This window comes from Paramisgurnus dabryanus, chromosome 1 (genome assembly GCF_030506205.2).
Source record: "Paramisgurnus dabryanus chromosome 1, PD_genome_1.1, whole genome shotgun sequence".
NCBI lineage: Eukaryota > Metazoa > Chordata > Actinopteri > Cypriniformes > Cobitidae > Paramisgurnus > Paramisgurnus dabryanus.
In genome coordinates this window covers 50,682,034-50,709,822 of record NC_133337.1, presented here as the reverse complement: position 1 = coordinate 50,709,822, position 27,789 = coordinate 50,682,034, and the positions used below count along the sequence as shown (strand labels likewise).

The window sequence follows — 27,789 nt, the reverse complement described above, 5'->3', positions numbered from 1 at the left end:
AGACTGTAGCGCCGTGACATCATGTACTGACGTCAGGTATGTCCTACGTAGCATATGTCTTTAATGCGCATGTACAAAATATTTCACTTTAATCAGTAGGTGGCGGTAATGCGCCTAAAAGTTTAACCAACCTTAATAATACAGCGAAGAAGAAGTTTTTCTCGTCTGCAGTTTGGATTAGCGTTTTTTCGAAAGGGATTAATTCGATTGCGGTAAGTCGATTAGATAAAATAAATATTTATGCTTTATGTTTGCTTTTAGTTGTTATTAAAAATGATTTCTGTTCAAAATTGTACTTTCGAACTTTTTTGCTTATAAAACTAATTTAGTGTCTCCCTAGTTTTTTTACATTCACAAATCATGTTGAGGAATTGAGTTTCTCTATATTTATCAAAGAAAATTTACGTTCATGTGACGGGCAAAAAAAAATGTTTATGTAAAATATACAAAAAGCAAAGCTGAAATTGATTGCATATGTGATTTTCTATCTACATGCATGTTTCTGGAAGGTTTAACTTACTGGAAACAGTCACCAGGTTCAGTCCAGCTAAGCCAGGTTAGTTATTTTTTGCATAACTGTTAGTTTTAATTTATTATTTATTTTAGGACTTAAAAAGAGAGACACATAATATGTTAGTGTTATTTTTCTAACTAAACCATGTCTTAAACGAAACCGGACCAGATAATGAACTGATGTCATCTGTTTGAACCACAGTGCTTATGAGGAAGGCTTCCTTACTTGGGGACTGCTTCAGGATGTAGAATGAACAGTGAGTAACCACAAGCATACATCTATATTTTTACCCTTTACTCATGCAGTGAAGTACAGTAGTATGTGTACTATTAAATATGTCCTTGGATGTTAAAAGATTTTAAAATATTCTTCTTTGAACCTCAGGTAATACTGATTACCTTGATTTAAGTATTCTGTATGCATTAATGGTTTATAAATTATAATGTGGTTTCTTATAGAATTGGTTCACTTTTATTTCTTGACATGGCATAATGGTCAAAATCTCAATCTATCTGTTTCTCTTTTTATTGTCTAATGTAGTTGCATTTTTAACTGACTGTTGTCTATTTTTGATAGATGCCACCTAAGATCCTGTGGCAGATCCTGATGGGAGTAGTCAAGGTTGATGGCGATGTGGCAGTCTTGAGGCTTGCACTCAAATGCTAGATGTTTAGGGACATTGTTAGTGAGCCCAAATTTAAAGAACAGGCTCACTTTTTGTGGCTTGACAGTAAGTTCTTTTAATCCTTAATAATACTCAAAAAATTATTTAAGAAAACTCTTTGTCTGTCCACATCTTTATTATCTGGTAGACTGTATTGCCTTCAAAACCCTTTCAGCTAGAAAAGTACCCTGAACTTAAAATTGTACTAAGCATATCTTTGTGTAATGTAATCTCATTTAAAATGTTTTCCTTATATGACTATGTTAATGCTGTTCTTTAAAATAATTGAATATTGTTTAATCTGTATTTTGTCTAAATTAGGTCATGAGAACTGGATTGTGTTTTACAGACAACAGTTTCGGATGCCCTACTCTGTGACTCAATGCTTCCACTGTGGAGAAATCTTCAAAGACTGTCCACCTGGCAATGTTGGGGGTGGCAGAAGGGGTGTCCTAAGGATTTTATTCTAAAAAGGAGTTTGAAGGCTGTTGCTCCACTGACTTTTTTTTAAATGATGGAGGGGAATTTCAGACAGAATAGATAAAGTTATTAATAAAGGATGGATGGAATGCAACTAGGCAATAAAAATTGGCTATAGAACTTGAGGAAAACATACGGTACTTTGAAAAAATATGCAAAATGTTATTTTCCTAGTATTGCATCCCTAAGTTGATGTTTCGAATTAAAATACAGTTTACCTAACAGATCTTTCATATTATGATGCTAAACAGGCTCTTAAATAGGACTTTGGTCAGATGATGATGGGTGCATCCCATGATTTCATTCTTATTTTATGCCCATAATAATTAAAATAGTGATGCTTTTTGCAGTATGGGATGGTGTATAATTTTCCATGAAAGTAAATTTATTTCAGAAGACATAATTCCTTCTACCTCAAAGTGAAAACAATATTTTAGGAACTCTTCATATCTTCTAGATGTCCATTTGACCCCCACAGGGACTATAAAGGGACCTACCATCTTCCCAATATTCCAGTCAAAATCATTACTCTGCCACCTCTCCCTAATGTTACAGTCTTGTTTGAACATAGTGGCTATTAACCAATAATCCAGAATGACATTCATCTACATTATTCAGTGTATTTTTGCATGTCAATAAATAAAACTGTTTTAAAATATTCTTTGTGTATTCTTAGCTCACATCAAATGTCTCATTTTTGCAAGTTGTGGTTTGGGGAGGGGTAAAAATACAGCTTTATGCACTGAAGGATCCTGTATCGAGAGGTTCTTGGGATTCCAGAGACACCAGCAGGTTTAAATACATGTATTCTTCTTACCTGTGTTTTTTAATTATTCCTTTTTTAAATATTTTCCTAAAAATATATTTTAAAAAGCCTTATAGTCAAATCTTTCTGTATTGTGAATCACTCATGAATAATTATAATAGTTTAATGATTTCTGTTTAGGTCCACCAAATATAAATTGTTATACAAAATAATTTGCTTTTTTTACGATAATGCACACTTTTTTATACCCATACTGTATGAGGACCACAACTTGCTCTATACTATGGAACAGCATATTTTTCAAAATATTAAAATATCTTTTGACATTTTTATTTCATTTAAATATAACAGCATCCACACTGTCATATAACTGTTGAGGGTGAAATACAATTTGAAAACTTACTGGTTGTATTGGAAAAATAAACAAAAATGGCATGTGCATAATAATTTGGAACGCGGTGTATTATACCCTGTATATGTATCGTTTTATGTGTCCTGTTTATAAAACGAAGCAACATTGTGTTATCATTGAGATTTTGATGTGTCTTCCAAAATAAAGGATGCGGAAGCTGAAAACTTACTGTACATAGTTGATTTAATTTAAATTACTTTACCATAAATGTCTAACTTTTTTTTGAAAACAACAAATATGCCTAAAAATATAAAACCCATAAAAGAACCATATGACAGAGGGAAGATTAAAATATATACAAGGTGTCATTAATGTTCACTGTTCCAGTATACAAAATAAAGTTTGCTCTGTACACAAACGTTTAAAAAATACAACTGATAATGCTGAGTTTGCTCTGTAATTCCATATAATTGTTTTATGCGTGTCAAAGGCATGTCAAACGTCGTTAAAAGACATGAATATTAAAGACATACCATGCGTCACTCTGCGCATGCGCACCGAAGACATACGTGACGTCAGTACGTGATGTCACCGCGCTACAGTCTGCAGCGAGGACCACTTGAATTTCTTACAATTATACACACTCATTACTGTTTGTTTTCTTACATTTTTAAGTTGTGAAACATAACACAAGTTAGTTAATATTTACTCTACTGTCTGATATCCTAACATCTAATAAAAAACGAGAAATGTCTGACATAGTGCTCCATTTTCCATTTATTAATACAACTGTTATTACAATCTTTAAACAATCTTTTAGCACTGTAAACATCTACAAGTATGTTTAACAATAAATGCACTATCACAGAGAAAAGGTGCCATTAAAAAGCAACCACAGAGTAAAGTAAGACCACATCACAAAAATAAAGTGCAATTGAATAGCTACGGAGTAACAGTTACAGTAAATTTAACATTATGTTAACTCTTTCCCCGCCAGTGTTTTAAAAAAAGTTGACAGCCAGTGCCAGAGTTTTTAATGATTTTTACAAAAGTTTAATGCCTTCAAGAAAACATTCTTCTTTAACTATATAAACCTTCAATATATCAAATCGAATCAAATAAAATAACAAACCCCTCTGCTTTCAAACAACAATAAAAAAAATTCATCCTACCTTAAAATTAGTTCTTTTTTACCACCTCTCAAATATGAGTAGGTTTCTTCAAAAAGACCATATTTTGAGCAAAAAGCTGAGATAATGGCGATTTTGTGAAAGACTTCTGATAGAAATCCGGAGCAATAATCAAAACATACACAGAGTTTGAATTGTTTGACCTGAGGGGTTGTTTCCAGGTTGTATAAGTTGGGTAAGAGCAACATAATAACGGAAATACGGATTGCTATAAAAACTCGTCAATGGCGGGAAAGAGTTAAAAACAGAAATCACAGAAAAAAAGTGCAACTCAAGGAGCTAAAAACAAACTTACAACAAGAAGAAAAAACTGCCAGCACGGCACAACATATTTTAAAACCTGGCATGAAATGAAGAACACATTAATCAAACTAATTGTTGGAAAAAAATTTAAGTGTCTTACTCCAGCTTCTGATCGCTCTGGCCTGAGAGGAAATCCAGGTCTGTAGATAGAAAACATTTTTTTTAAATGTTAGTAACAAAATATAGCACATGGCAAAAGCTAGTGCTCATACACTCTGAAAACACTTTTTAATTTATCAGACAAAACACAATCTTAACAGAACTGCAGGTCAAGACCAGACAGTTCAGCTGTGTGTAAAAGTGATTGGATTTTCTAGTTAGCCAGAAAGGAGTGAACAATTACAGTATGTCACAAAAGTGAGTACACCCCACATATTTAGCAATATTTTAGTATCTTTTCAAAGAGACAATACTACAGAAATGAAATTTGGATATGTTTCAGAGTTTTAGTGCTTCTTGTATAGAACTATAGATGTATTGTCCTCTGAACATAACTTGACATACAGCCATTAATGTCAAAATAACTGGCAACAAGTCAGTGAGTACACCCTAAGTGATAATAGATGTATATGGTTTAAACATGCAAAGCCACATGTCCTATTCATAATTCATGTTTTCATCTGCTTGTAAGGACAATGCATGTCTATCTTGTATTAGAGCTGTTCAATTTGATGCTTTGAGTAGAATTCTCTCATACTGACCAATGGATGGTGACCATAGCACCTTATGGTAAACAACTCTGATGATTTGAGAATTAGAATTGTTGCTGTCCATAAAGATGGCCTAGGTAGGCTATAAGAAGGTCAGTAACAACCTGAAACTGAGTTCCAGTACAGTGGCTAGGGTCTTACAGAAGTCTTCCAAGACTGTTTCCACTCGGAACAGGACATGCAAGGGTCAATCAAGGAAGTTGAGTCCTTGTGCTATGCGTCATTTGCAGAAACTGGCTTCAAAAACAGATGTACAAGTGCTGCCGACAAGGGCATCAAAAAACGCTCTGGTTGCCCTGCCAACAACGCTATAGAAAAAAAGTAGTGGCCACTCTGACGCCCGAATGCACTCTCTGGAATACTTTTCCACCTTTAGGTTGGATGTCATCAAACCACGTCATAGCTCATTACCATAATGTAAGGGGTGTACTCACTTTTGTTGCCAGCTATTTTGACAATAATGGCTGCATGTTAAGGTATTTTCCCAGGACAGTAAATATATACTGCTATACAAGGAGCACGTTGACTGCTTTATATATAATTTATAGAAGTAAATATATATTTTAATTTATTTCTATTGAATTGCCCCTTGAGAAGACATGCTAAAATATTTGCTGAAATGTGAGGGGTGTATTCACTTTTGTGACATACTATATGTGTATAATTAAGAGTTAACATACACTCTTACCACTGAATTTGAATGTAGATTAGAGGTGGTAACTCTTTCAGCAAGCATGTAAGTGATGGGGGGTAATTAAGTTTAGTTACCTAGACAAAATCCATTCGAAACGGATGAGGTTCTTTAGGAGGGATGCAACTTCTGGGTTGACAGTAGCAGTCTTCTTATTCACATTCTTTCCAGTCTTCTTAACAACCTTGACTTTGCTGGTCTTCAAGCCTTTTTCAGGGTTTATCCGACAAATTGTCTAAGGGTATTAATAAATATATTTATAAAAAAAAAACACTTACACAGTCAACCCTTTTTAATTTAATTAATGCATTAAATATATAGTTGCTGAAATTAGGGAGTAATAAAAGAGAAAGCAATTTACAGGTTACAGAAGAAGAAAAATAAAATACCTCTAAATAAAATCCAATGTGCCACATGCCTCTGGATACTGAAGATTTAAGACGTAGTACATTGCGAACAGTAGAAATCTTGCAGTCCGAAATCTGGGGTATACGGCCTCACAAATCACATGACCCTCAAGGATAATCATCTCTGACCTCCCTGAAAATATATATTTAAAAAATCTGTAATAAAATAAATAAATAAATAGTTCTCAGGGTGTATTTTTTCCAGTTATGCTTAGATAATGGTCTATGACTTTTCTGTTATCAGAACACATACATTTTCATGAGTAAATTGGAACTTTGCACATGTCCAACCTAAGTAAGCGAAGCCCATAGTCAAAATAACATGTAAATGAAGCATTACAATAATCCACACGATTCCAGTTTATTAGTGAATGTTTTCTGTGGTGAAATCTACATGTTTGTAAGAAGCTATTTCATCATTAAGATTTCTCTGTTCTTCGTGCATTAAAATACACAGAATAGACACAGGCCAAGCACTGCTTGCATCACAATTTGTGTCTGTGTACTTGCATGTGCCTCACAAATGCAAAGATTGTACTGCTTAAGTCAATACAAAGTTTGCAAGAAAACATGTGGTTAAACTTACCTAATATAGCGTTGTTTACCGTCTCAGAAATACAAGTACATCGATTGTATGATTCCTGTACAAGATAAAAATAAAACAATTTATTTATTTCGGGTTATTAACTTTTTGGAGAAGACTTGAAAATGCTTGACCTGTTGTTGATTGTCAACGTCTCTCTGCAAAACGCGATTCGCGCTAAAAACAGTCAAAAATAACTGCTACTGACTAACGACCTCATTGGCTTTTTGAATAAGACTACCAACTTACATAAAAGCCTACGTGTAAATCTCGATCAAATACGAGTAACGTACTTTTGCGTGAATTATTATATTGCGTGGTGTAAATTAACTTCACATGTGCATCTGGTATTAAAAATCAAACACACAACAGATACACATTAAAGTTACTACTAAAAATGTCGAATTTATATCGCACATTTTAAACCAAGCAAAGTATTTGCTGTAATAATCAAAGTTTGGAGAAAATTGAGTAACGTTAACGAATGTTAAGAACTGCCTTCAAAACGCGATTCGCGTCAGGTAGCAGAGTCACAAATACTTCTTAAAAGACTTATTACAAATTGAGGGAAGCATAATGAAATAACAACAAAATTACAAACTTACATTGAATCGTGTCCTTTGTAACAATGGAGGAAAAGCAGGAGAAGAGATGAGCTGCGACGTCATCTTGTTTACTGCGCTGTTTTGAAAAAGAGTGATGAGTTAAAAATCCCCCCTCCCCACCACGCAGAACTATACCGGCCGAGGCCGGAAGTGGGCGGAGAAGCAGTGTGTGCCTGACTATTTAAATTATTTTCTTAGTTTGAATTTTTGAATTTTATTTATTTGTATTTATTTTGGAGTAGGTACAGCTAGTGTGTTATGCTTTTGCTATTTAAGAGGACAAAAACACTTTATTAAAATTAGTCCTTTTTGTTTTTTCACTCAACTATAGAATTGATCTTTGAGAAAAAGATTTTCTTTGTCTTTTAAACAAAATAAAATGTTCAAGCTTTGTTATTATTTAAGATTAATAATAAACAATTTGTATTGTTAATAATTTCTGACACAACAAAACAGATGGATACTAAACTATACATTTAATGTTTTAAAAAAAAATAACAACTGTCTACCTTTTACATTATTTTATATACACACACACACACACACTTGGTTAGTAGTGCCATATCCTGCTTTTTACAGCGCAAGACTGTTTTTTTTCAGGCGCCAATGGGTGTACAGTTCAAAGCTGTAAATTTACAGAAAAAAATTATTTTATGGGCCTTTGGCTGTTAATCTACAGTATCAAACTGTTTATTGAAATAACAGTATTTTACTGTTGGAAATTGCCCGTTTTTTAACAGCAATTTTTTACAGTGTAGTGTTTTTTAATTTGCTGTAATGGTTTTTAATTTGCAGTAGTGTTTTTTTAATTTGTTGTTGTTTTTTAATTTGTTGCAGTGTTTTTTAATTTGTTGTGGTGTTTTTTAATTTGTTGTAGTGTTTTTTTTAATTTGCTGTAGTGTTTTTTTAATTTGCTGTTGTGTTTTTTTAATCTGTTGTGGTGTTTTTAAATTTGTTGTAGTGTTTTTTAAATTTGTTGTTGTTTAGTAATTTGTTGTTGTGGTTTGCACTTCAGGGCCACCGTACATACTGCTCCTAATAAGTGACAAAGCTCTAGGGGTCTCCAACCATTTTGTGAGCAAGTACAACCACAATGGATAAAACAATCTGCAGGGATACTTTTTTTAAATAGTCTACTCAAAATTTTTTGTTTTACTTGTTGATTTTACTTGTTAATATGTATCATGTTTTAAAATTTTAACTATAAAAAAAGCTAATATAAAAATATGTAATAAATAAATATTAAAATTAAGGCTATTAATAAAATATGCTTTGGTGGGCAACTCACAGAGTCTGTGTAGGCACCGGAGACCACTGCTCTAGAACAACCAGTTGACTTTGTGCAACCCACCTTCATATAATACACATCCAACAATTGCAAACAAATTACAAACATTAACATACAGTACATATCAGAATCAGTCTTTACTCCAGATGTTCCATAAGTTAAAGTAAACTGGAACTCCAGATGACATGAAACAGAACATGGATTGCTTATTAATATTCCATAAGGCTTATAGCCATCAGGGAGAAGCTACATATGTCGCTGCAAGTTAATATTTCAGCAGGCAACAGGATGATCAAACTGCTCCATCTGAAAATCCAGCAAGTTGTATGTTTAATAGAATCAGGCAAGATGAATCTTTCTGTTTAAATTATAGAGCGAAGGTCCTCCTGACCCCATCCTCTGCTCCATTGAATATATACACTACTCTTATGATTTAAAGTCAATAGACTGACAGCAGGAATCAGTTCTTTGACTACATTTTAAATCCAGATCTTCATTTTCATGGTCATGGAAAATGGTTATGATAGTAAAAAAATGTCTTGTTTTAACTTTTTACTGTCATCTCCTTACCTCATTACCAAAACTCAAAAGACAAAAATTGAGTAGATAATTATTTTATCCAGAATCCATGGGAATAATGATAGAAATTCATGTATCTTGATAATGTTGACATGTATTTAGCAATTTATTTATCTACTTATCTACAACGGACATATGACTGTTAATTTATATGGCTGGTGTGTTTGTTTTCTCTGTACAATTCTCTATTGGCCTATCCTACATGGGGCATAAAAAATTCTCCTCCCACATACAGTCTGGGATAATTAGTTTCAAACTGTGGACTTTAAATATTAAAAGTCAAAGAAAAGTGAAGAGAATCCCACAGGGATACAAGTGGGTAATTTAATTGGGCTAGCTGGATCGTGAATTAGCATTGCCACGCAGAGATCTGTGACAGAATATCTATGCGTCTGTGGAGCTGCTGCATATTTCAACCCCGTCACCGTTGAAGAGGTCAAGAGATAGCCTTTACGTCAACATAGTTCATAAATAAATAAGCATATTAAAGTAGTCCCAAGGTGCATACATCTAAAGCCAAGGTTGACATTTGAGTGTTTTCCGACCTGACATTGATGATTCTGCAATTTGTTTGTAGTTTTTGAAAATCTGTATAAATAGCAGACCAAAGACTGAGAGCACAACAAACACATATGGGATCAAAGCTCATCCATCAAAGTGAGCTGGCCAAGTACATTAGTCTGGAATGGAAAGATAACTTAGGTCTGTTCATATTAAGCATGTTTATTTGTCGCTAACTTTATTACATAACTGGAAATTTTACCCTTATGATTTAAAATTATGCATTGATGCACTGTAGATGCTTTCGTGAAAATTTGGAAGCTCACTTTTAGACTTTACCGAGGACAAAGCATTTGGAAAACATTTTTGAAAAACATTTTTACCTATGTAAGGATGAATGTTACTCTGGGATTCTCAAAAATCAATCTTTATCAACGTCAGATTTGATACTTCATAAGCCTGCTCTAAAACACAGCCAAAAGACATTTATCATGTTCACAGTAACATTGAAACTGTAATAAAACAGCATTTTAAACAGATTACATGTTTCACAGTGAGGTGGACAACAAAGACCAAAGTGTTAAATTTTCAGGAGCATTTAAGGCATTTGGGTTTTCAAATACTGTAAAAAATATGGCAGTGTACTTAAGTAATAATTATAGAAAACTGTAGTAAATTGTGCAATACTGTATACTGTATACACTTTGTTAATGCATACTTCTGTCTTATAATAAACTGATGTGTTGAAACTGTTGTATACTTGTATATTTACTGTGATAAGGTTCAAAGACTCTATAGTTCTGGTAATTTTACTAGTGTAAAATATCAAAATAAATTTACAGACTTACCTATTGTAAATACCAAAATGTACTATAGTACTTTTTTACCATGCTGATTTGTTAAATGTATAAGGTTGAAACATTAATTTTTGTACAACAATCTTACATTTTATTATTGATAATTGGAAAGAAATGATACAGAAAGTTTTACTAACAACATTCATCTGGAGCTAAATACTTTTATATGCTCTAAATGTTTTTGTAAGATCAAACTGGCTTCATTTCAACTTGCTATTTTAAATTTTGACTAGTGGTAATTTGCTGAAACTTGTAAAATAAGTTTTAAAAAAAATTATCAAGCCAATTATCAAAATTACCCCATCATTTACACACCCTCAAGCCTCCAAGATACATACAAATGTACATTTGTAGTTATTTTTGGAAGGCTATTTCTTAAATGCCCTTGCTCTTCTACGCTTTATAATGGTAGAAAACAGGGACTAGGAAACAACTTCTGACTTTAAACCCAGATAAAGTTTATCCATCCTTCACAGAAGTAATCCACAAGGCTCCAATGGACTAATAAAGGTTTTAACTTTATAAACTATAATAACTCGCTTTTGGTAACGCCACTATGACTCACTCTATTCACGAGAGTCACTGCTCAACGTTCCCATGGCAACCAATGTTCACTTCTAAACCTCACGTGCGTCCAAGATGGCACGTTACCATAATCTAGTTAATACAGTTTAAAAATTTAAAATATGTCTTTTTCCCCTCAAAATCGTGTTGATTACCCGCAGAAGACTTTTATTAAGTAAACCAATGGGGCAATTTTGATATTTGGCTGGAGTATCCCTTTAATGTATTTTGATGAGTTGAAGTAATGTGAAAACATTTAATAAATGACAAAAGTAAGTTGAAATAATTTGTGAAGCCAATTTGATTGTTTAAAAAAAAGTAAAAGCAGCATATTTTTACTATGTGGGCGTGTACATTACAATACGTTTGTCAATAATAATAATAATAATAATAATAATAATAGTAAAGCTTGTATAATAATAATAATTTAATAATACTAAAAGACAGCTATTATGAATAATGGTGGTTGGTTACAATTGCCATTTTCAATGAAAGTGAACATACATAAATGTGTCGTTTAACTTGTTACATTTTCAATCCACCAGAGGGCGCTGCTACATCACTTAAGTTAACTCGGCTTTATTCCGCAATATAGCATTGCCCAACACCTCTGTATCACAAAATTGAATAAAAAAAACAAATCTTTTGCTCCATTTCGTCTGAGACGTTTATTGTGTGCTACAATAATCCGTTACATGTTTGCACACAAAGCAATTCCAATAAGCACACAGTCTGACTCCTGCTTTATAATGAACGTATCACGAGTCACTGAGTCATGAAATCAAGCATTTCACAGGCAGCAGAGGAAAAGCTTGCTCAATACCTCACCAAATCTATTTCAGGATTCATTTGCAGTTATCGTGTACATTTCTTTTTCTGCAGTAAAGGCAGTGCTCATAATGGGAGCACGGTGTGTCAGTTTGAGCGAAAAAAAAAAATTCAGAATTATCTAACAGCATTGTACGGAGCCCTTCTCATGACATGGTAAAACTTTTTTTTTAAATCGTGGCCACGAATTAGCAATTCGTTACCACGAATTAGTAAATCGTGCGCACGTTTTAGTAATTCGTTCCCTCATTTAAGCTAAATCGTGCGCACGATTTAGTAATTTGTTCCCTCGTTTAAGCTAAATCGTGTGCACGTTTTAGTAATTTGTTCCCTCGATTAAATTAAATCGTGCCCACATTTTATTAACTCGTTCCCTCGATTAAGTTAAATCGTGCCCACGTTTTATGAATAAGTGCCCAGAATTTCATTTAAACCATCGGAATAGTGACGCTTATCGCAGCTCAATGCATTAATACATTGCTATTAAGTATAAAATTTAGGGGTGACCCCGAATAGTCGAAGATTCGATGCATCGATAGGAGAAGCCTGATTCGACTACCAATCTCACAGTCCAATCGTCGCAGATGTGTTATGAAATGAGGATCATTCAATTTTAGCCGTATATGGGTTCACACATTATCTGATTTCACATATAACAGCTTTCTCACAATATATTAATATACAGCATATTATTATAATGCTGCAAATAATATGTGAAGTAACAGCTTTCAATAAATATTTTTAAAATGCGTTAATAAATCCAACATCCCCTGTGACCGGGCTACACGGAGGTTTCTTAGTTAATAAAACATTGCCTCTTTGTTTCTACATTTAAAAGACAAAGCTGGCAATTATATTATGGCTATAGATTTCTATTCTTTCAATAATTTATTTTATTTTATTTATAAATCACTCTGGGTTATCTGATTTGATTTAACTATTTGGCTTGTGTTTTGTTTCTGTGCACTTGAGGCATTTTGAATATTTGTTCTGCACCTTGTTACTTCTGATGACCTTATTTTATTTAAAAAATGTATCTATTATAAAACGTAAATTCTGATCTAATTTAAGTCTGTAAATTTTGGATAGCTTTTCGTTGTATCAATGTTGCGCTACTGCGTGGTGGCCATGCTTGCGCATGTAATTTAGCCGAACAGGCTAGGTGCTCTGCCTCTCATATTTAGGAGTTCATCAAGCTAAACATTAAAAAACGGATGTTTTTCGACGGGAATAAGTTTTTAAAATGTATTTATCATACATTTTGGTTATCTTGTCAAAAGGTAAACTACAAAACAGGTAAGCCGTTATTTAAAATTTCGGTGATGAAACGGAAACTATCTGCACCGAACCTATTTCTGCCTGACTTTTCTTGTGATTTAATATTATGGTTGGTGTTCACTTTTAAATGATAGCAAAGAGATTCCTGAAATAAATAATATCATCAGGTCTTTCTGTATCTAAAGTGAATACAGAGAGGATCAAAGTCAGAGCAAGCAAACAGGTATTTCTGTGCTAAATAATAACGCATAGTGTCTATAAAATCATTAATTTCAGTGTTTTTCATGTTTTAAATTAACGTTTAATGAATTGTAAATAAAGATTAGTTTTTATCATTTACAGTCACAATCACAAATTATTTGTCATTTCTCATTTGTCGGGTTTTTTTTTTTGGTCATGACTGCTTTGACGCGCTATATCTCCAAATTAAATAAAAACACTGAATTAGCCGAGGTTTCCAAGGCAGAATCACCTTTGTTATTTTTTTAGGTTTAGTTATCAAAATGTATTTTTGTGTGATGTTCTGTAGATCTTGGCTTTAAAATGTTATGAGGAATAAATAAACAAATGTTGCCTTATGTATTTTACCTTAAAAAAAATAAATATATAAATGCATCGTCAGTTTTGTCTTCGTTCATCACTTGAAAGACAGTTTTGGTCACTTTAACAGATAGTTGTTTATGTGTGCTGCTTGTGAAAGAAAATAAAAGTTAACAATTTGTACCTGGTCTGGCCCCCTCCCAACCCATGCAGACAAACATAGATATGATTCGACTATCGGTCGACTATGGAAAGATTCGACAATTCTGATTCAAATACGTAAATCCTTAGTCGAGGACACCCCTAATAAAATTCATACACCTTAGGCTCGTGTATATATACAGTTTTATTAACTCCTTCCCAGAATTACATAAAAAATATTGGGACATAACGTGAGCTAACGCATCGATACAGTGCTATATAAGAATCAAATTCATACATCTTGGGTCTTAAACAGTTTTATTAATTCCTGCTCGGAATAATAAAAAATAAACCATCGGGGCATTAACATGACGCTTAACGCATAAATACAGTATGTAAAGATCAAGATTGATCTATATACCTTATTAATGAGCCAAACTTCATATACAGTTTTATTAATTCCTGTGCAGAATTAAAAAAAACTTAACACAACCGACATTAACATGACGCTTAATGCAAAATCACTTTATTAATAAGTCACATAGTTCGTTTTATTTATTCCTGCACAGAATTAAAAAACATATTGGGACATTAACTGGCTCATGATACAGTGCTATGTAAGGATCAAATTCATACACCTTGGGTCTTATACGGTTTTATTAATTCGTGCACAGTAGGCCATTAAAAAGTAGGGACATTAATGTGACGCCTAACGCATTAATACAGTCAGGGGCGGAGTGGGACCAAAAAATCTATCGGGAAATTCCGTATACCACCGGCCCTCCGTGGTAAAAAAAAAAAAGGTCTTGTATTTAAACTAGGGTATACAAATCGTAATCAATCTGCAAAAAAAAAAACATTTTCATAATAATAATAAAATCATTAAATCATGGATAATTTTCCTAAATGAGTAACTATACAAAATTATACCTGTTCGAAAGACGGAGTTGCGCACCTGTCAATCAGCTATTACATAACAGAGCCAGGCCAGAGATGAACGTGTTCATGAATAATGTGTGCATCTTTTAGGGGTGTCCTCGACTAAGGATTTACGTATTTGAATCAGAATTGTCGAATCTTTCCATAGTCGACCGATAGTCGAATCATATCTATGTTTGTCTGCATGGGTTGGGAGGGGGCCAGACCAGGTACAAATTGTTAACTTTTATTTTCTTTCACAAGCAGCACACATAAACAACTTTCTGTTAAAGTGACCAAAACTGTCTTTCAAGTGATGAACGAAGACAAAACTGACGATGCATTTATATATTTATTTTTTTAAGGTAAAATATATAAGGCAACATTTGTTTATTTATTCCTCATAACATTTTAAAGCCAAGATCTACAGAACATCACACAAAAATAAATTTTGATAACTAAACCTAAAAAATAACAAAGGTGATTCTGCCTTGGAAACCTCGGCTAATTCAGTGTTTTTATTTAATTTGGAGATATAGCGCGTCAAAGCAGTCATGACCAAAAAAAAAAACCCGACAAATGAGAAATGACAAATAATTTGTGATTGTGACTGTAAATGATAAAAACTAATCTTTATTTACAATTTATTAAACTTTAATTTATAACAAGAAAAACACTGAAATTAATGATTTTATAGACACTATGCGTTATTATTTAGCACAGAAATACCTGTTTGCTTGCTCTGACTTTGATCCTCTCTGTATTCACTTTAGATACAGAAAGACCTGATGATATTATTTATTTCAGGAATCTCTTTGCTATCATTTAAAAGTGAACACCAACCATAATATTAAATCACAAGAAAAGTCAGGCAGAAATAGGTTCGGTGCAGATAGTTTCCGTTTCATCACCGAAATTTTAAATAACGGCTTACCTGTTTTGTAGTTTAACTTTTGACAAGATAACCAAAATGTATGATAAATACATTTTAAAAACTTATACCCGTCGAAAAACATCCGTTTTTTAATGTTTAGCTTGATGAACTCCTAAATATGAGAGGCAGAGCACCTAGCCTGTTCGGCTAAATTACATGCGCAAGCATGGCCACCACGCAGTAGCGCAACATTGATACAACGAAAAGCTATCCAAAATTTACAGACTTAAATTAGATCAGAATTTACGTTTTATAATAGATACATTTTTTAAATAAAATAAGGTCATCAGAAGTAACAAGGTGCAGAACAAATATTCAAAATGCCTCAAGTGCACAGAAACAAAACACAAGCCAAATAGTTAAATCAAATCAGATAACCCAGAGTGATTTATAAATAAAATAAAATAAATTATTGAAAGAATAGAAATCTATAGCCATAATATAATTGCCAGCTTTGTCTTTTAAATGTAGAAACAAAGAGGCAATGTTTTATTAACTAAGAAACCTCCGTGTAGCCCGGTCACAGGGGATGTTGGATTTATTAACGCATTTTAAAAATATTTATTGAAAGCTGTTACTTCACATATTATTTGCAGCATTATAATAATATGCTGTATATTAATATATTGTGAGAAAGCTGTTATATGTGAAATCAGATAATGTGTGAACCCATATACGGCTAAAATTGAATGATCCTCATTTCATAACACATCTGCGACGATTGGACTGTGAGATTGGTAGTCGAATCAGGCTTCTCCTATCGATGCATCAAATCTTCGACTATTCGGGGTCACCCCTAAATTTTATACTTAATAGCAATGTATTAATGCATTGAGCTGCGATAAGCGTCACTATTCCGATGGTTTAAATGAAATTCTGGGCACTTATTCATAAAACGTGGGCACGATTTAACTTAATCGAGGGAACGAGTTAATAAAATGTGGGCACGATTTAACCTAATCGAGGGAACAAATTACTAAAACGTGCACACGATTTAGCTTAAACGAGGGAACAAATTACTAAATCGTGCGCACGATTTAGCTTAAATGAGGGAACGAATTACTAAAACGTGCGCACGATTTACTAATTCGTGGTAACGAATTGCTAATTCGTGGCCACGATTTAAAAAAAAAGTTTTACCATGTCATGAGAAGGGCTCCGTAGTATTGTGATGAATAATTCAGAGGGTTTATGAAGAGTCAAAGATGAGTAACTCACATGCCCTAAATTGAAAAGAACACATTCAAGGAGTACTTAATGGTGTAAAGTGCATGTTTTGAGTCTATTTTCAAATGTGTGTTTGTGTGAAAATATTTAAACAGAGCTCAGAGGAGGGTAGAAGAGAGAGATTCATGGCCTGGAGTCAAAATGCTAAGACCTCGGGGATGCAACAGTCTCACTGGATCTGCACCTTGAGCTCAATTTCTCAGGTCAGTGTGTGCTGAGTTAACCAAACATGTCCCACACTCGTTTATAAATTATTTAGTTGCTGCTACTATTTAGCCCTTTAGACTGACATCATTTTGGTCTGGACTGCAGATTTCATTGGTCAAGGACCACCTAAGAGATCATTTGTTTGACAGGTACAGCTACCAATCGCTGTTCATTTTCAAAATATTACAATAGAGATTGATTCAAACAGAATGTCAAGACAAAATGTTGTTCTTTGTAAGAGGCATTGTAATTGTAATTGTTTACAAACATTATTTTTCTAACTTTAAAGAGAGTACAATGATACCTTTGAGGGGTGAGAACCAGACGGGCTCACAGTTAGAGAGAAAAAACTGCTTGTTTGTTTCCAACACCTACATATTGATAAAGTGACTACAGCCATTTCAAACAATCCATATCAGGGGAGTGTTTAACATTCTCTAATGTACAATTATATTAATCTAAAGTGACTTATAGCACATTCAAGGTATGCATTTTAATCAGTATGTGTGTTCCCTATGCATTACTACACAGTGCTCAATAGGAGTAAGTAATGTCAATAGGAGTTTATTGTTGGTATTTTGCCTCCCACAACATGTAGGATGAGAAAAAAATTCAAACGTGTTACACAAAATGTTTTGTTTTATGTTATAGGAAGCAAATCACTCCTGCAAAAAGGAAAACCAATATTAGGTAATTAAAAAAGCGGTAACACTTTACAATAACAGTACATGAATAATCATGTACTAATACATAAATTAATAATTACTTTAATATGAAGTAATGATAAGTTAAGCCATGTACTAATCAATAATTAACCATAACTATGTCATGAGTCATATGATTTCATGCATGAATTACAGCCACCTTAACTACACATTAATACATGTTTGTTAGTTAATGCATTAATTAACACTTTGGGTAACCGAAATCAAACATGCTCTAGAACAGTGGTTCCCAACGGTTCGCAGGATCTAATGCTTTGTTTGAGGTCAAATAAAGATGCATAAAATGTTCCACTTATAATTTTAGAAACAAAAGATATTTTTCAAATTCATGTGCTCACAATACCAAGATAGCAGGTAGTTAAAGTATTTTATTATGTAAGATAATTGTTCTCTATTTTTGGGTGCTTGTCAATGTAGATTGCAAAATCAAAAGGAAGGTGGATGTAAACGTTACGGCCTACAACAGGCTGTCCGCTCGTTGCACTTGTGGTCTGCTGCTTTTGGCTCTGTCAAAATATTTCAGTTAAAATCATTCTGACTATTCCTCAGAAATGACAAACATGTTAACCAAAGTCACAATACCAAATGTATAGTGTTCATATAAAGACCATCAAACCGTCAATCATACCAGTTTATTTGTGAAAGATATCTTGATGTTATTTAAATTATTGTTTATTTAATTTTTCGCATTGTATCAGGATCAGCGTTCAGCCAGGGGCGGATCTACGGGTGGATTGACAGCTTGCCCACCCAATCAGATTCATGGAAATACATTATGTTTTGTCATTCAAACCGTAATTCTTCAACCATTTGAACTATCAAAAAATTAGAATTGCTCCTAAAGAAAACAAATTGCGCTTTTTGGCAATATATGGTTTATTACGGTAATGTCTTGCTTTCCGTCCACCAATCGCTGCTGTCATCTAGAGCGGAAGAGGCGGGTTTGAAGAGAGCGCGGTAGGTTAGATTGCACTGAGTAGCAGATTCGCGTGAACGTGAGGATCACTGCGGTAAAGAAAAGACTTCTAAATAAAAACGGTGTACACCAGCAACACTAAAGTTAACTCGCTCTTGGTGGCTCAGGACTCGACGGCCCGACTGGACTGTTTAAGTTGATTTTCAATAAAGAAGTGTTGAATTTTTTGCTTCTGGGTCCTCTATGTTTCAGAACCAGTGCTTAGGTAAGCCACAGGCGTTTAGCTAAATAAATGCTCAATGCTTAAATAGTTCATCGTAAATCGTTGTAATATGCTTATGACTTGCGAATGTTATGCTTATTTAATTGAAATAAACCAAGCTTAATGACGTATGCAGTCTGCATATCCGACCTACGGAGGATGCAGCCTTCTGTTTAAGAGACGGCCGATTGTAATACAGTTAGACCGTAATTCCATCTTAAAATGTACAAAACTGACGGAAAAAACACAGTCATTTTATCTTCCCAATTAACGGAAGTTAAAAAAAGTATGTGAATTTTTCTGGCCCGCATATGTATAGATGCCCACCCATCAAAAACACTTTCTGCCTCCGCCACTGGGTAACTTATATTTTTATTTGTTAATGTATGATAAGGTCATGACTTTACTAAGGGGGCACATCATTACTAACTCATCGTTAACTACTCATAAACTAACATAAATTCATGATTTATTAATGTATGATTAGGTCATGACTTTACTTGAGGGGGCACATCATTACTAACTCATCGTTAACTACTCATAAACTAACATAAATTCTTGATTTGTTAATGTATGATTAGGTCATGACTTTACTTGAAGGGGCACATCATTATTAACTCATCGTTAACTACTCATAAACTAACATAAATTCATGATTTGTTAATGTATGATTAGGTCATGACTTTACTTGAGGGGGCACATCATTATTAACTACTCATAAATTAACATAAATTAATGACTTGTTAATGTATTATTGTGTAGGCCCTACACAATGACTTTTCTTAGAGGGGTACACTGTTAAAAAGTTATCAATTACACATTCTATACAAATTCAGCTCATCAAAATCCAAATTTTTGGTGGTTTTAAAGGAGAGGAGCAAATGTGAAAATTGGTCAGACATTTGAAAGGGGTAATAATGGCTTAAAAGAAGAACAAGACAGATACTGTATGTGCATTTTGATAATAAGACGAGCCAGTTCACACAATAACCATCGTCTGTAGGCTAACACTGATTTAAATTTAGAAAGAATAGCGTCTGTCACTCTTAATGGCAGCAATGGAACTAATTTTAATTATTAATCCATAATTGCACATTTAATGATTAAGGTTAACTGTAAATGTTGCAAGAAATCCAGTGCCATTCAATGTTTTTAGCTCAGCTGCAGGAGCAAATGTATAAACAGTTTTGCATTACAAACCTAAACATTTTGCATTAACAAAAGTTATTTTCGTTCTTCTAGAGAGCTTGTTTGATTTCGGTTACCCAAAGTGTTAATTAATGCATTAACTAACAAACATGTATTAATGTGTAGTTAAGGTGGGTGTAATTCATGCATGAATTCATATGACTCATAACATAGTTACGGTTAGTTATTGATTAGTAAATAGCTTAACTCATCATTAGTTCATATTAAACTGATTATTAATTTATGTATTAGTACATGATTATTCATGTACTGTTATTGTAAAGTGTTACCAAAAAAGCTGTGTAATCTAGATAGTTACATATGGATAGGATATGGTTGCAAGTTTATGTACATCTTTACATAATAAAATATATGAATCATTGATTATTTACTGCTTGCAGAAATGAGAGAAACATAATTTTTTTTTACTTTGTTTGTGGTTAACATACAGTAATATAATTTCATCTATTGAAGACATACTGAAGATATAAGCAATTCAAAAATGATCACACTAATTCTATTACATCAATTCACATATTATGAGTATTTATAAGTTGGACAGTCAAAGCTAATACCAAACATTGGCTTTAATTAGAGATGCAGCGATACCGATACTGGTATCGGGTATCGGCCTCGATACCACATTTTCTAAAGTACTCGTACTCGTTAAAAGTCCCCCGATACCAGGGATCGATACCATGGTCTGAGAAATGTCTATGTTTGAGCGGCGTGTAAGGGGTTAATGCCTCTTGTGTTGTCCAAAGAGGCAGAGTTTACAACAAACTGGAAAACTAGTCCCTTGTTTTTTTGTTAAATTATATGACTAAAGCTGTTACCTGTAAATTTAAATCATGTTTTTTATTAAGTACTCGGTATCGGTATCGGCAAGTACTGAAATGCAAGTACTCGTACTCGTACTCGTATTCCAAAAAAGTGGTATCGGCGCATCCCTAGCTTTAATATTGCCATAAACAGACTGTGTGACATCCTAATGTAATTGATAGGAAACATCACATCCTACTTATACTACACACCTGCACTGTTAGAAGAAAATGTCAAATTATGTATTCCAGCTTTCACTGTAACCTTTAAAAAGTCCTAATTTCTAACATTTAGGTACAGGTATACATTTGGTACCAATATAGACCCTTGAGATACTAATATGTATCCTTAAGGTATTAAGCTCTCTTTGGTAGCAACATGTACATCTGCGGATGTACTAATATAAACTTTTTAGGTGGAAAGCTGTACTTTTTGAAAGCACCAGTGACAGCTGGGGTACATATTTTGACCATTTTTTTTTCTTACAGTGTACAGAATGTGCTTTATCCAAGGCTGAGAGTACCTTATCAAATTCATAACATACTGTGACAGTACAAGAGCGCAGATGCAATGCTTTGTATATGCATATTAAAAAACTCTGCTCTTAGGGCCAGTGGGATGTCTACAGCAATAAGAGTTGTGAAAAGTGATGAGACAGAAGATTTAAAACAGGAAAAATGTTACCCTATAGATGATGTAAACTTCATCTCTGTCTAAAGAAAATGCACAAGCGATGGACCACTTCACAATAATGAAAGCAATCACTGGCCTTTAGCATTAAACTGGAGTTATCACAGCGAAAATGTGAACGAGAGGATGCTGACTCGACAGGTTAGTTAACAAATTAAATTTGTTTAGTTCTGAGGGAACCACTGAAGCTCATTTGCACCATCATGTAAATGCACCTAGATGTCAACAAAACTTAGTTGAGGATTGGTAGACAGTTAGGGGTAGAGTTAGGTTAGCAAAAAAAGTTAATGTGCATTTGCAAAGTTTATCATAGTCAGTTATGTATGTTGGGGGATCATGTCAATTAAGTGTTACCATGGGAACACACATAATGATAAAATTAATGCATTCTAAAGAAATTTAAGTTGTATTTAGATTGATCTCACGGAAAGTTGTGTTATAGTCATGAGTACGAATGTCTTTTTCGTGTCACTCGAACAAATTTTTATAAATAGTTTTTTGTGACCATATTATGTATTGTTTTCTCATCGTTTTTTCCGATTTTCTTACCATTGTCGCTTGCTGTTAGAATCACTTTCTGTTACAATTTTTAGACATCCTAACCCAAATTCCAAATCTAACCCCAACCCCAAGCGACAATGATTTAAAAATAGGGGAAAAAAATGAGAAAACAATACATAAAATGAAAAGAAAGTTGTGCCATGGACAAAAAATTTTTTATGGAAATTTGTGCGAGTGACACAAAAAAGACATCCGTGCTCAAGACACGAAAAAAGCTGTATTTCGTGCCATGGACACAAATAAATTAATAATTTTTTGTGACGATAACACAACTTTCCTTGAAATCATATTGGTTGTAATGCACATGTATGTCCCCTACAGTCAACACTCAACAGAACGCCAAAGGTGTCCATCAAAACGTGATAGTTTGCTGCTTTTTGTGCTTTTACAATATATGCATGGCATGAAATTCATTCGCTACCTTAAAAATAGTTGCTTTTTTAATTTTATCTACTTATTGTGATGAGGCGCCGGTCTTTATCTCTTGTACAGTTTGGATATTATAAAGATGTTATAGTACAAATATTAGTTATTTTATCCAGAGTTGTATAGTACTTAAGTATTTTTACTTTCTACATAAAAGTAATTTTTTAATTATTCGTATTTTATAAGTGTTTTTTCTTTGAAAAACATACATTCCAAAACATATTATGATAATTTTTACTCCACTACATTTCATAATTTCAAGTTTTTGGTTTATATTTAATATTTAAGTACATTAAACATCTAGTAAGTTTTTGTACTTTTACTTAAGTAAAAAAATCTTACTTTTACTCAAGAAAGTAAAAGTACAGAATTTTTATGTAATTAGGCATTAAATCAATTTGAATATGCAATATATAATGAATACACAGTATGATTCTATGCTTTAGAATGTAGTGAACATTTTTTAGTAAAGAAAAGTAAATTTTTTCCCAGGACAAACACTCTGATAAAGCACAGATGCTTGGAAAATGTAACTAAAATACTTAAGTATTATACAACTCTGATTTTACCAAAAGCAAGCAGTTTTCTTCTTGTTTACTATTCATGATAGTTTGAGCTATGGATGAATTGGACTTAAGTGTATTTGTGTGTGCCCAGCAAGCAGTACCCATAATTTTACTGTCTAGGTTAACAATAGAAAAAAAAATGTTGTTTTTGCCAAAATAACTTGTGAGATGTATGACATTACATAAGCAAAGTCAGCAGTGATTACAAGGTGTTTGGTTTCATTTATTTATTTATTTTCATTTATTTTATGGTTAAATGTCTATTCAATTTTCACTGACAACCCAAATTTGGCTTTTTCTAGATGTCGGGACTATGTCTGGATGGCTATTAGACGTCTTTTAAAAGGAAAACTGCTCTCCAGGTGACAACATTTAAAAACAAGCTTCCCTGTTGTAACGTTATCATCTGCTGTCACCTGTCACACTCCGTGTGCGCTTTCCTGTCTTTTAATGCATAATGCTTTTTTTGTACAGCTGCAACCCTCCTTATTTAATGACAGAATGAGGACAGAGATCGATCCTGACACGATATCCCATCAATTGCCCATTTGTTGTTGTGAAGAATTGGTGGAACTAGTGTAGCAATCGCTTCATGAGCATATCCCTCGTGGGACGTGGCCGCAGCAAGGTGCTCAACAGGCTTTGCAGTGGTGGTGGGTGGCACTCAGCTAGACTTTCAGGGTGTTAGAAGCTCAGAGCACTGCTGCTAGTAGCAGAAAACTTATTTTGAGGTCCAAGAGAAGATTTGTGCTCTGACACAGTATTATATAAGCCCTGACTTTTTATTTGCCGGATACGTGTCAAAAAAGGGCTAGAGGCTTAACCATGGTGCTCCTTCTATTCACTTTGGGTTTTGACTTCCCAAACTTCATCCATTACAATAACTCCTGTCCTCCGCAATGAAGGAACCTGCCCTGTGGGGTGTAAAAGGACAGGCAGTAACAGGGATCCTACTGACATTTCATCAAGAGAAATGGCGCAGGATTGAGTGCCTGGCATGGACTTTGGGTTTCTGTGCGGCTGCCAGGAAAAGTGGGTGGCACTGGATGGCAAAGTTCCTGACAGATTCCTTTCAAGCTTTCTGTGTCATTACAATGTGAGAGACCCGTCTTGGAGAATGCTGTAGGTGTTGATTAAGTCAGTATACCTGGGATGAGTTTTAAATGCTGTTTCTTCCGTACAATCCCATTCTATCGGTCTTATAGATCTCATAACCAGGGACAATTAATAATGAATACAGTTGTATGCTGTTTCTCATCTACAGTAGGTCCTTTTGTGTCTTATTTTCAAGATGTTGTCTTTGTGATGGGAATTGTAGTTTTCACTGGAAAGTATTTTGCTTTAACTTTAAATCTAAAATAATAAAAAAATTAGCGATTTAAAACTTCATGCATTTCATGCCCTCTGACTTTAGTCAGCTTCATTATTCAGAACGCATGCAATTCAAATGCAATCATTGAAAAAACAGTTAAATATACACTATATTTATACACTTTATATAAATGTATAATGAATTTCTTATTCATGCCTCCTGTAATTTGTTATAGGCCCAGCTTCAAGAATTGAAGTTTTATCAAACAAAATAAGGAATTGCCCCAGTGGACTACTTGCAGCCAGTTAAAACTCAAAAGGCAATGCACATTCAGACATCAGGTTGCGATATAAAGAGGCACTCGAATAAAACATTCACTGTTCATGTCTTAGTTTACATTCATAAGTATGGAGTTTGCAGTTAAGTCTCAGGAGAGCATAATGTTTTTATTGTTTTATGTACAGTTTGTATGTTTTTAGAGGCTCTAAGTCATTTTTTATGAGCAACCCCAGTGTTATGGATCATGTGACATTAAAACATTGTTAGAAAATGTATTACCATTATATCAAACCATTTGTTTATGCAGTCCAGACATCAGAAAACTATCACTCTATACTTATGTTTTCTATGTTTTAATAGAAAATATGTATGTGTTATGTTTTGGGAGACAAACTTTCATATTATTTATTTAATTTTCAGATGCACATTTTTGAGAAAGACACAGCGTTATGGATGTGACATTTCTCTGACAAATCTGAAAGCTGCTATGGAAAATATTCAATTTTTTTTAAACTTTAAACAGAGACCTAATACTGGTATTTAAGCTACCAAATATTAACATATGAGAAAATCAGTATGGTCAAAAACTTTTTGTAAAAACTTTATTTTTTCATGTTAAGGTTTACATATGTCATGTTCTTATCCAGAAATTGGGTCTCAGCGTTCCTGTGGCCCTGCTGCTAAAACTGTACTAACTGCATGAAGGTCATAAGTTCATTTCCTAGGGATAAGCACATGTTGCTCATAAAATGTATAAAGTGAAATTACTGACACATTTATGTTTGCCAAAAGCATAAATGTAGTAGTGCTGGGCATTGATTAATCGTGATTAATCGCATGAAAAAATTAAAGGTATAGTTTTTGCATAATATATGTGTTTGTGCTGTGTGTAATTATGTATATTTAAACACACACACATACATATATACATTTCAGAATCGTTTAATTTATATATTAGAATATACAAAATATAAATAAACAAATAAATATATAAACAATAAATATATATATATATGTTTACACAAACTGTAACAGGAAGTGTTTCTGGACCAGTAGAGTTTACATCTTTTGAACTGGTTTATATATATATATATATATGCTGTATTTTTAAACACCAGTTTTATAAAACATTTATGTTTCTTAACATAAGAGTGAAAGTCACTTACCACCTTAAGGATACGAAAAATAACACATTTAAATCAAGTGAGGTAATGCAAAAATGAGTACACCCTACAAAAATTCTTTTAAAAAAGCTATCTAATATTTTGTATGTCCTCCATTCTTTTTTTAAAAACAGCAATAATTCTTCTAGACATTGAATAAACAAGTTGACAACATACAGTTACATCTTTAATTCTCCATTCTTGAACAATGACCTCTTTCAGATCCTGGATGGAAAATGATCTGCTTGTCTTTTTAGAATTCCCCATACCTGAACCTGTGGTTGAGGTCTGAATCACTTTTACCCTGCTTCTTCTAAAATGAATTAGTGACCTTAGATGTGTGTTTTGGGTCACAATCATGTTAAAAGATTGCCCTGTGACCAAAGGCACAGAGTGATGGTAGCAACTTCTCTTTAAGTATTTCACAGTTCTTAAACAGTTCACTCATGCAAGCCCACAGAAGAGCACTTCCACCACCATGCTTTACTTTTGGTACCATGCATTTTCCATTGAACTCCTCACCTTTGCCACACCATACAGTTTGGAACACCTCAGAGCCACAAAGATTAATCTTTGTCTCATTACTCCAAAGTATAGAGAGCTTGAGACCCAATAGTCTTTGCCTTTCTCAATATGAGCTCTAGCAAAAGGCTTTATGTGCATTGTCTTTACCAGTGGCTTCCTCTGTGGATGACAGCCATGCATGCCTCTCTTTTGCACTATACCTCCGTCGTGTGGTGTCACAGGAAACACCCCAGATTGACTTTCTAATGACTTACTGTGCTGAAGTGTGGCTAATGAGCCACCAGTGCTGAACTTGCATGATGATTTTTTTCAACATCCCTCATCACAGAACACTCTTGATGAGGTTTTAACTTCAGTGAACATCCTGGAGATCACAGAGAGCTTCCCACAAGTCCATCCTTTTTTTTTTGGATCCCTTTCGTGACAGTATTCAAACTTATTAGCAATGCTTAACTAATTATCTTGAAACCTTGACCATTTTGTGCACAGAAATTCTTTTATTTCTCATGTCTTGAGACATTTCTTTACCATGTGGTGCTATAGGCCCCTTCACGGTTCACGTCACAGGCGGTTCCCACTCCGCATGTCGGGGTCAGAAAAGTCATTAGAGCAGATTGAGTTGCGTATTATTCGGTATCGTCAAAAATGCCTACTTACGTGGGCTTTGAAAATCGCACCAGGTCTTCCATTAAGCTTTCGCGATTCATGCAGAATCTCAAAAACAAAAAAATACAACATCTGCGGCTGCAAGCAATTAACGTGCAGACTGGGACAATGCAAATATCAAAGAGGCTTGTGTTTGTAGTGCTCACTTCATTTGAGGTAAGTCATCATTTTTCAGCCCTGTTAGATTAAATTATAAAGCCTGGATGGTATGAACAGTTTGACTCCATGCTGCACGCGCACCCGATAGTCATTCAATGTTTACAAACCTTGAAGGGGTCTATTCTATCACCATTACATATAGTGGATTTTTTCTCTTAAATAATTGCCAGTTATCCTGTGGCCACCTGTGTGATGATTAATTATATTCATAATTTCCTAGTGAATTCCTGTTAATTACACTTTATTTAATTTTTTTGCTACCATATTCAACAGGGTGTATTCATTTTTGCATCAACCCATTTGATTTAAATTAGTTATTTTTTGTGTCCTAAAGATGGTCAGTGACTTTTACTCTTTTGTTAATAAAAATAAATGTTTAATAAAACTGTTTTCTAAAAAAGA

The 27,789-nt window shown here is 33.7% G+C and overlaps 2 long non-coding RNA genes across 2 annotated transcripts; one reads left to right on the top strand and one right to left on the bottom strand.

Moving 5' to 3' along the window:
- Positions 1-11: 11 nt before the first annotated feature.
- On the top strand, positions 12-2,968 carry LOC141283003 (uncharacterized). The gene is made up of 5 exons (XR_012337955.1): positions 12-212; positions 510-556; positions 716-770; positions 1,091-1,244; positions 1,500-2,968. It is a non-coding gene; the product is annotated as an uncharacterized lncRNA (long non-coding RNA).
- Positions 2,969-3,545: 577 nt separating this feature from the next.
- Positions 3,546-7,347, bottom strand: LOC141283002 (uncharacterized). Its single transcript, XR_012337954.1, has 5 exons — positions 7,266-7,347; positions 6,664-6,718; positions 6,060-6,210; positions 5,748-5,905; positions 3,546-4,409 (listed from the first exon to the last, which is right to left on the bottom strand). It is a non-coding gene; the product is annotated as an uncharacterized lncRNA (long non-coding RNA).
- Positions 7,348-27,789: the final 20,442 nt, after the last annotated feature.